Genomic DNA, 10,434 nt, shown 5'->3' on the forward strand with positions numbered 1-10,434 from the left:
TGTGGTGGGATCTTCTGTCACGATCATTATAAGGAGTGGACCAAGATGCAGCGTCGTATGTTTCCATCCTTTTATTTGGAAGAGAAACTCAAAGCACAAAAACAATAAAGCGAAAAAACTAAACATGAAGCTCAAAGTAGTGCTCGCAGGTAACTATACATAGGCAAGATCCCACAAAGCACAATGGGGAAATGCTGCCTAAATATGATCCCCAATCAGAGACAACGATATACAGCTGCCTCTGATTGGGAACCATACCAGGCCAACATAGATGATTAATCACCTAGATAAACCACCCCAACCAACATAGAGAATAAACAGCTCTCTATGGTCAGGGTGTGACACTAACTGGCAAACATAAGCAGCGTGTGAGTTTCAAGTTTGGGGAAGTTCATTTTCACAATGAAAATGCCCCTTTATAATAAAAGCAATACATGGATAATCACGTTTGCTGTCACTTTTGATAATGGTGTTTTACCACTAATGGAGCATTCGTGCTTATAGCCTAGTGCCGTGTGCACATTGCTGCCCTTATAATGTGAAGAAATAGCCTAATAGTTTTTAAGCTACATGTTCTGATCTGTTGCATCAGCCTCATTGCGTAAGAAAGCTTTTTTGATGCTAGTGGTTGTATTAATTTGGTATCCCACAACTATTAATTTGGCATCCCACAACTGTCCAGACTATGTAAGGAATATTTATTTCTCACACAGAATAGAATAGGTCAACTTTTGTACTATCGGGGATAGTAGATTGACATAGACTAGTGCTTTTACTGTTCGTTTGGCCTACTCATCTTGTTGGCTGCCGAAAAGTAAATATGGACAGTTCTTCCAAGATCGTCAATATGCACCTCGGAATTGAATAAGGATGCACGTAGTTGAGTCCCTGAAGTGTCTGTCTTCACTTGTAGCCTGTGAGAAAGATCACTTGAATCAGAGCCATGTGAGGGAGAGGTGTTTCGGAGCTCACAGCACCCAGGGTGTATGTATTAAACGTATAGCCCAACGTTTGTAGAACTAAAGATATATTAATAACTCAAAAGTAAGCATATAGGAGTATAGGTTTATTTTATTCAACTTTGTTCAATTGAATTCTTCATACTATAAAATAATGCCACGGAATTCTAAGCAAATCTTGTCTGCTAAATTAACTAGTGTAGCCCACAGCCATTTGGCATAGCCAGATCAGGACCTAATATAAGAACAACTCAGAGTATGCTATTCTGTTCTTCTGAAATAGACTATATTTTCTTCATATCATGCTTCTTTAGGCCTGTCTAAAATAAACCATGGATTTATTCTGAAGATGTAGGCTATATTACCTGCATTTAATAGACTTTTTAAAATGTAGATGTTCTAAAGGTCTCCATCAATGGCTTTTAGGGTGTGTGGAAGCCAGTAGATGCTAAATCTGTTCGCTATTTAACCAACAGTTATTTGCTTGAAAATCACCAGCTGACAAAATTTCGTGACTGCCACAGCCCTACCAGGGACAATAAAAGGCCACTCTAAAATGTAAAGTTTTGTCAACGCCACAGATGTCTCCAGTTTTGAGGGAGTGTGCATTTGACCACATGTATGGCTTGGTGTGGGCGAGTGGTTTGCTGATGTCAACGTTGTGAACAGAGTGCCCCATGTTGGCGGTTGGATTATGGTATGAGCAGGCATAAGCCATGGACAATGAACACAATTGCTTTTTACCCCTTTTTTATCCTACATTTCGTGATATCCAATTGGTGGTAACAGTCTTGTCCCATCGCTGCAGCACACGTACGGACTCGGGAGAGGCAAAGGTCAAGAGTCATGCGTCCTCCAAAACACGACCCTGCCACGCCGCACTGCTTCTTGACACACTGCTCGCTTAACCCGGAAGCCAGCCCACCAAAGTATCAGAGAAAACACCATCCAACTGGCGACAGTGTCAGCATGGATGCGCCCAGCTCGCCACAGGAGTCGCTAGAGCGCGATGGGGCAAGGACAACCTGGCAAGCCAGACCCTCCCCTAACCTGGACGACGCTGGGCCAATTGTGTGCCACCTTATGGGTCTCCCGGTTGTTGCCGGCACAGCCCAGGATCGAACCCGGATCTGTAGTGATGCCTCTAGCACTGCGATGCAGTGCCTAGTGCTGCGCCACTCGGGAGGCTAACTATGGCAATTTGAACGCACAGAGATACTGTGACGACATCCTGAGGCCCATTGTCGTGCCATTCATCCGCCACCATCACATCATGTTTCAGCATGATAATGCACATCCCCTTGTTGCAAGGATCTGTACACAATTCCTGGAAGCTGAAAATGTCCCAGTTCTTCCGTGACCTGCATACTCACCAGACATGTCACACATTTGGGTGCTCTGGATCAACGTGTACGACAGAGTGTTCCAGCTCTAGCCAATATCCAACAACGTCATACAGCCATTGAAGATGAGTGGGACAACATTCCACAGGCCACAATCAACAGCCTGATCAACTCTATGCAAAGGAGATGTGTTGCGCTGCATGAGGTAAATGGTGGTCACATAATAATATGGACGGGTTTTCTGACACCTTTCCCCCTCAAGAGACTGCAAAGATTTGGCATGGGTACCCAGATTTTCAAAAAGTTCTACAGCTGCACCATCAAGAGCATCCTGACTGGTTGCATCACCGCCTGGTATGGCAACTGCTCGACATCTGACCATAAGGTGCTACAGAGGGTAAATCGTACAGCCCAGTACATCACTGGGGCCAAGCTTCCTGACATCCAGGACCTACAGTGCCTTGCGAAAGTATTCGGCCCCTTGAACTTTGCGACCTTTTGCCACATTTCAGGCTTCAAACATAAAGATATAAAACTGTATTTTTTTGTGAAGAATCAACAACAAGTGGGACACAATCATGAAGTGGAAGGACATTTATTGGATATTTCAAACTTTTTTAACAAATCAAAAACTGAAAAATTGGGTGTGCAAAATTATTCAGCCCCCTTCAGTTAATACTTTGTAGCGCCACCTTTTGCTGCGATTACAGCTATAAGTCACTTGGGGTATGTCTCTATCAGTTTTGCACATCGAGAGACTGAATTGTTTTCCCATTCCTCCTTGCAAAACAGCTCGAGCTCAGTGAGGTTGGATGGAGAGCATTTGTAAACAGCAGTTTTCAGTTCTTTCCACGGATTCTTGATTGGATTCAGGTCTGGACTTTGACTTGGCCATTCTAACACCTGGATATGTTTATTTTTGAACCATTCCATTGTAGATTTTGCTTTATGTTTTGGATCATTGTCTTGTTGGAAGACAAATCTCCATCCCAGTCTCAGGTCTTTTGCAGACTCCATCAGGTTTTCTTCCAGAATGGTCCTGTATTTGGCTCCATCCATCTTCCCATCAATTTTAACCATCTTCCCTGTCCCTGCTGAAGAAAAGCAGGCCCAAACCATGATGCTGCCACCACCATGTTTGACAGTGGGGATGGTGTGTTCAGGGTGATGAGCTGTGTTGCTTTTACGCCAAACATAACGTTTTGCATTGTTGCCAAAAAGTTAAATTTTGGTTTCATCTGACCAGAGCACCTTCTTCCACATGTTTGGTGTGTCTCCCAGGTGGCTTGTGGCAAACTTTAAACAACACTTTTTATGGATATCTTTAAGAAATGGCTTTCTTCTTGCCACTCTTCCATAAAGGCCAGATTTGTGCAATATACGACTGATTGTTGTCCTATGGACAGAGTCTCCCACCTCAGCTGTAGATCTCTGCAGTTCATCCAGAGTGATCATGGGCCTCTTGGCTGCATCTCTGATCAGTCTTCTCCTTGTATGAGCTGAAAGTTTAGAGGGACAGCCAGGTCTTGGTAGATTTGCAGTGGTCTGATACTCCTTCCATTTCAATATTATCGCTTGCACAGTGCTCCTTGGGATGTTTAAAGCTTGGGAAAAATGTTTGTATCCAAATCCGGCTTTAAACTTCTTCACAACAGTATCTCGGACCTGCCTGGTGTGTTCCTTGTTCTTCATGATGCTCTCTGCTCTTTTAACGGACCTCTGAGACTATCACAGTGCAGGTGCATTTATACGGAGACTTGATTACACACAGGTGGATTGTATTTATCATCATTAGTCATTTAGGTCAACATTGGATCATTCAGAGATCCTCACTGAACTTCTGGAGAGAGTTTGCTGCACTGAAAGTAAAGGGGCTGAATAATTTTGCACGCCCAATTTTTCAGTTTTTGATTTGTTAAAAAAGTTTGAAATATCCAATAAATGTCGTTCCACTTCATGATTGTGTCCCACTTGTTGTTGATTCTTCACAAAAAAATACAGTTTTATATCTTTATGTTTGAAGCCTGAAATGTGGCAAAAGGTCGCAAAGTTCAAGGGGGCCGAATACTTTCGAAAGGCACTGTATATAATAGGCCGTGTCAGAGGAAGGCCCAAAAAATAGTCAAAGACTCCAGTCACCCAAGTTATAGTATAGTGATCATAATCTTGATGTGATTGGCCTGACTGAAACATGGCTTAAGCCTGATGAATTTACTGTTTTAAATGAGGCCTCACCTCCTGGCTACACTAGTGACCATATCCCCCGTGCATCCCGCAAAGGCGGAGGTGTTGCTAACATTTACGATAGCAAATTTCAATTTACAAAAAAAAAAAGACATTTTCGTCTTTTGAGCTTCTAGTCATGAAATCTATGCAGCCTACTCAATCACTTTTTATAGCTACTGTTTACAGGCCTCCTGGGCCATATACAGCGTTTCTCACTGAGTTCCCTGAATTCCTATCGGACCTTGTAGTCATATAGCAGATAATATTCTAATCTTTGGTGACTTTAATATTCACATGGAAAAGTCCACAGACCCACTCCAAAAGGCTTTCGGAGCCATCATCGACTCAGTGGGTTTTGTCCAACATGTCTCTGGACCCACTCACTGTCACAGTCATACGCTGGACCTAGTTTTGTCCCATGGAATAAATGTGGTGGATCTTAAGGTTTTTCCTCATAATCCTGGACTATCGGACCACCATTTTATTACGTTTGCAATTGCAACAAATAATCTGCTCAGACCCCAACCAAGGAACATCAAAAGTCGTGCTATAAATTCATAGACAACACAAAGATTCCTTGATGCCCTTCCAGACTCCCTCTGCCTACCCAAGGACGCCAGAGGACAAAAATCAGTTAACCACCTAACTGAGGATCTCAATTTAACCTTGCGCAATACCCTAGATGCAGTTGCACCCCTAAAAACTAAAAAAAATTCTCATAAGAAACTAGCTCCCTGGTACACAGAAAATACCCGAGCTCTGAAGCAAGCTTCCAGAAAATTGGAACGGAAATGGCGCCACACCAAACTGGAAGTCTTCCGACTAGCTTGGAAGGACGGTACCGTGCAGTACCGTAGAGCCCTTACTGCTGCTCGATCATCCTATTTTTCTAACTTAATTGAGGAAAATAAGAACAATCTGAAATTCCTTTTTGATACTGTCGCAAAGCTAACTAAAAAGCAGCATTCCCCAAGAGAGGATGACTTTCACTTTAGCAGTGATAAATTCATGAACTTCTTTGAGGAAAAGATTATGATTATTAGAAAGCAAATTACGGACTCCTCTTTAAACCTGCGTATTCCTCCAAACCTCAGTTGTCCTGAGTCTGCACAACTCTGCCAGGACCTAGGATCAAGAGAGACGCTCAAGTGTTTTAGTACTATATCTCTTGACACAATGATGAAAATAATCATGGCCTCTAAACCTTCAAGCTGCATACTGGACCCTATCCCAACTAAACTACTGAAAGAGCTGCTTCCTGTGCTTGGCCCTCCTATGTTGAACATATTAAATGGCTCTCTATCCACTGGATGTGTACCAAACTCACTAAAAGTGGCAGTAATAAAGCCTCTCTTGAAAAAGCCAAACCTTTGACCCAGAAAATATAAAAAACTATCGGCCTATATCGAATCTTCCATTCCTCTCAACATTTTTAGAGAAGGCTGTTGCGCAGCAACTCACTGCCTTCCTGAAGACAAACAATGTATACGAAATGCTTCAGTCTGGTTTTAGACCCCATCATAGCACTGAGACGGCACATGTGAAGGTGGTAAATGACATTTTAATGGCATCGGACCGAGGCTCTGCATCTGTCCTCGTGCTCCTAGACCTTAGTGCTGCTTTTGATACCATCGATCACCACATTCTTTTGGAGAGATTGGAAACCCAAATTGGTCTACACGGACATGTTCTGGCCTGGTTTAGATCTTATCTGTCGGAAAGATATCAGTTTGTCTCTGTGAATGGTTTGTCCTCTGACAAATCAACTGTAAATTTCGGTGTTCCTCAAGGTTCCGTTTTAGGACCACTATTGTTTTCACTATATATTTTACCTCTTGGGGATGTTATTCGAAAACATAATGTAAACTTTCACTGCTATGTGGATGACACACAGCTGTACATTTCAATGAAACATGGTGAAGCCCCAAAATTGCCCTCGCTAGAAGCATGTGTTTCAGACATAAGGAAGTGGAAGGCTGCAAACTTTCTACTATTAAACTCAGACAAAACAGAGATGCTTGTTCTAGGTCCCAAGAAACAAAGAGATCTTCTGTTGAATCTGACAATTAATCTTAATGGTTGTACAGTCGTCTCAAATAAAACTGTGAAGGACCTCGGCGTTACTCTGGACCCTGATCTATCTTTTGAAGAACATATCAAGACCATTTCAAGGACAGCTTTTTTCCATCTACGTAACATTGCAAAAATCAGAAACTTTCTGTCCAAAAATGATGCAGAAAAATTAATCCATGCTTTTGTCACATCTAGGTTAGACTACTGCAATGCTCTATTTTCCGGCTACCCGGATAAAGCACTAAATAAACTTCAGTTAGTGCTAAATACAGCTGCTAGAATCCTGACTAGAACCAAAAAATTCGAATCATATTACTCCAGTGCTAGCCTCTCTACACTGGCTTCCTGTCAAAGCAAGGGCTGATTTCAAGGTTTTACTGCTAACCTACAAAGCATTACATGGGCTTGCTCCTACCTATCTCTCTGATTTGGTCCTGCCGTACATACCTACACGTAGGCTACGGTCACAAGACGCAGGCCTCCTAATTGTCCCTAGAATTTCTAAGCAAACAGCTGGAGGCAGGGCTTTCTCCTATAGAGCTCCATTTTTATGGAACGGTCTGCCTACCCATGTCAGAGACGCAAACTCGGTCTCAACCTTTAAATCTTTACTGAAGACTCATCTCTTCAGTGGGTCATATGATTGAGTGTAGTCTGGCCCAGGAGTGGGAAGGTGAACGGAAAGGCTCTGGAGCAACGAACCGCCCTTGCTGTCTCTGCCTGGCCGGTTCCCCTCTTTCCACTGGGATTCTCTGCCTCTAACCCTATTACAGGGGCTGAGTCACTGGCTTGCTGGGGCTCTCTCATGCCGTCCCTGGAGGGGGTGCGTCACCTGAGTGGGTTGATTCACTGTTGTGGTCATCCTGTCTGGGTTGGCGCCCCCCCCTTGGGTTGTGCCGTGGCGGAGATCTTTGTGGGCTATACTCAGCCTTGTCTCAGGATGGTAAGTTGGTGGTTGAAGATATCCCTCTAGTGGTGTGGGGGCTGTGCTTTGGCAAAGTGGGTGGGGTTATATCCTTCCTGTTTGGCCCTGCCCGGGGGTGTCCTCGGATGGGGCCACAGTGTCTCCTGACCCCTCCTGTCTCAGCCTCCAGTATTTATGCTGCAGTAGTTTATGTGTCGGGGGGCTGGGGTCAGTTTGTTATATCTGGAGTACTTCTCCTGTCCTATTCGGTGTCCTGTGTGAATCTAAGTGTGCGTTCTCTAATTCTCTCCTTCTCTCTTTCTTTCTCTCTCTCGGAGGACCTGAGCCCTAGGACCATGCCCCAGGACTACCTGACATGATGACTCCTTGCTGTTCCCAGTCCACCTGGCCATGCTGCTGCTCCAGTTTCAACTTCCACCTGACTGTGCTGCTGCTCCAGTTTCAGCTGTTCTGCCTTATTATTATTCGACCATGCTGGTCATTTATGAACATTTGAACATCTTGGCCATGTTCTGTTATAATCTCCACCCGGCACATCCAGAAGAGGACTGGCCACCCCACATAGCCTGGTTCCTCTCTAGGTTTCTTCCTAGGTGTTGGCCTTTCTAGGGAGTTTTTCCTAGCCACCGTGCTTCTACACCTGCATTGCTTGCTGTTTGGGGTTTTAGGCTGGGTTTCTGTACAGCACTTTGAGATATCAGCTGATGTACGAAGGGCTATATAAATACATTTGATTTGATTTGATTTAGTCTGTTCTCTCTGCTACCGAATGGCAAGCAATACTGGAGCGCCAAATCTAGGACCAAAAGTCTCCTTAACAGCATCTATTCCCAAGCCATAAGACTGCTGATTGTTTTTATACTGCTGCCTATCGCTGTTTTATCTATGCATAGTCACTTTCAAATTACTTTGACTAACCTGTACCTCCGCACATTGACTCGGTACCGGTACCCCCTGTATATAGCCTCGTTATTTTTATGTACATTTATTGTGTTACTATTGATTGATTGAATAAATTTTTGTTTAGTTTATTTAGTATATATTTTATTAACTTTAACTATTTTGAACTGCATTGTTGATTAAGGGCTTGTAAGTAAGCATTTCACGGTACCTGTTGTATTTGGTGCATCTGACAAATAAAACGTGATTTGATTTGATCCAGGCCCCTACTTTTTTGTTGTTGTATCTGAAATCCATACAGTGCCTTGCAAAAGTATTCATCCCCCTTGGCGTTTTTCCTGTAATGTTGCAATACAACATACACAAACATAAGTGAAATGGAAAAAAAATTGCTTGTTTCAAAAAAATAAAAAAAGGAAAAGTGTTGCGTGCATATGTATTCACCCCCTTTCCTATGACGCCCCTAAATAAGATCTGGTGCAACCAATTACATCCAGAAGTCACATAATTAGTTAAACAAAGTTCACCTGTGTGCAATCTAAGTGTCACATGATCTCAAGATATATACACCTGTTCTGAAAGGCCCCAGAGTCTGCAACACCACTAAACAAGGGGCACCACCAAGCAAGCAGCACCATGAAGACCAAGGAGCTCTCCAAACAGGTCAGGGACAAAGTTGTGGAGAAGTACCGATCAGGGTTGGGTTATATAAAAATATTAGGAACCTTGAACATCCTACAGAGCACCGTTAAATCCATTATTAAAAAATGGAAAGAATATGGCACCACAACAAACCTGTCAAGAGTGGGCCGCCCATCAAAACTCACTGACCAGGCAAGGAGGGCATTAATCAGAGAGGCATAAAAGAGACCAAAGATAACTCTGAAGGAGCTGCAAAGCTCCACAGCAGAGATTGGAGTATCTGTCCATAGGACCACTTTAAGCCGTCCACTCCACAGAGCTAGGATTTACGGAAGAGTGGCCAGAAAAAAATCAATTTTTTGAAGAAAAAAAATAAGCAAACACGTTTGGTGTTCGCCAAACATATGGAAGAAGGTACTCTGGTCAGATGAGACTAAAATTTAGCTTTTTGGCCAAAGCTATGTCTGGCGCAAACCCAACACCTCTCATTACCCCTGAGAACACCATGCCCACAGTGAAGCATGGTGGTGGCAGCGTCATGCTGTGGGGATGTTTTCATTGGTAGGGACTGGGAAACTGGTCAGAATTGAAGGAATTATAGATTTTAGATGGCGCTAAATACAGTGAAATTCTTGAGGGAAACCTGTTTCAGTCTTCCAGAGATTTGAGACTGGGATGGAGATTCACCTTCCAGCAGGACAATGACCCTAAGCATACTGCTAAAGCAACACTTGAGTGGTTTAAGGGGAAACATTTAAATGTCTTGAAATGGTCTTGTCAAAGCCCGGACATCAATCCAATTCAGAATCTGTGGTATGACTTAAATATTGCTGTACACCAGCGGAACCCATCCAACTTGAAGGAGCTGGAGCAGTTTTGCCTTGAAGAATGGGTAAAAATCACACTAGATGGCTAATTGTGCCAAGCTTATAGAGACATACCCCAAGAGACTTGCAGCTGCAATTGCTGGAAAAGGTGGCTCTTTCAAAGTATTGACTTTGGGGGGTGAATAGTTATGCAAGCTCTAGTTTTCTGTTTGCTTGTCTTATTTCTTGTTTGTTTCACAAGAAAAAATATTTTGGCATGTTGTGTAAATCAAATGATACAATCCCCCCCAGAATCCATTTTAATTCCAGGTTTTAAGGCAACAAAATAAGGAAAATGCCAAGGGGGGTGAATATTTTTGCAAGTCACTGTAGATTTGGGCCTAAATAATTTTTTAAAATAGACTAATTTCCTTTTACGAACTGTAACAGTAAAATCTTTCAAATTGCTGCATGTGCGTTTATATTTTTGTTCAGTTTAATACACTATACAGTGCATTCGGAAAGTATTCAGACCCCTTGGCATTTTCCACAATGTTACA

Source organism: Oncorhynchus kisutch, linkage group LG21 (genome assembly GCF_002021735.2).
Source record: "Oncorhynchus kisutch isolate 150728-3 linkage group LG21, Okis_V2, whole genome shotgun sequence".
In the NCBI taxonomy this organism is placed as follows: domain Eukaryota; kingdom Metazoa; phylum Chordata; class Actinopteri; order Salmoniformes; family Salmonidae; genus Oncorhynchus; species Oncorhynchus kisutch.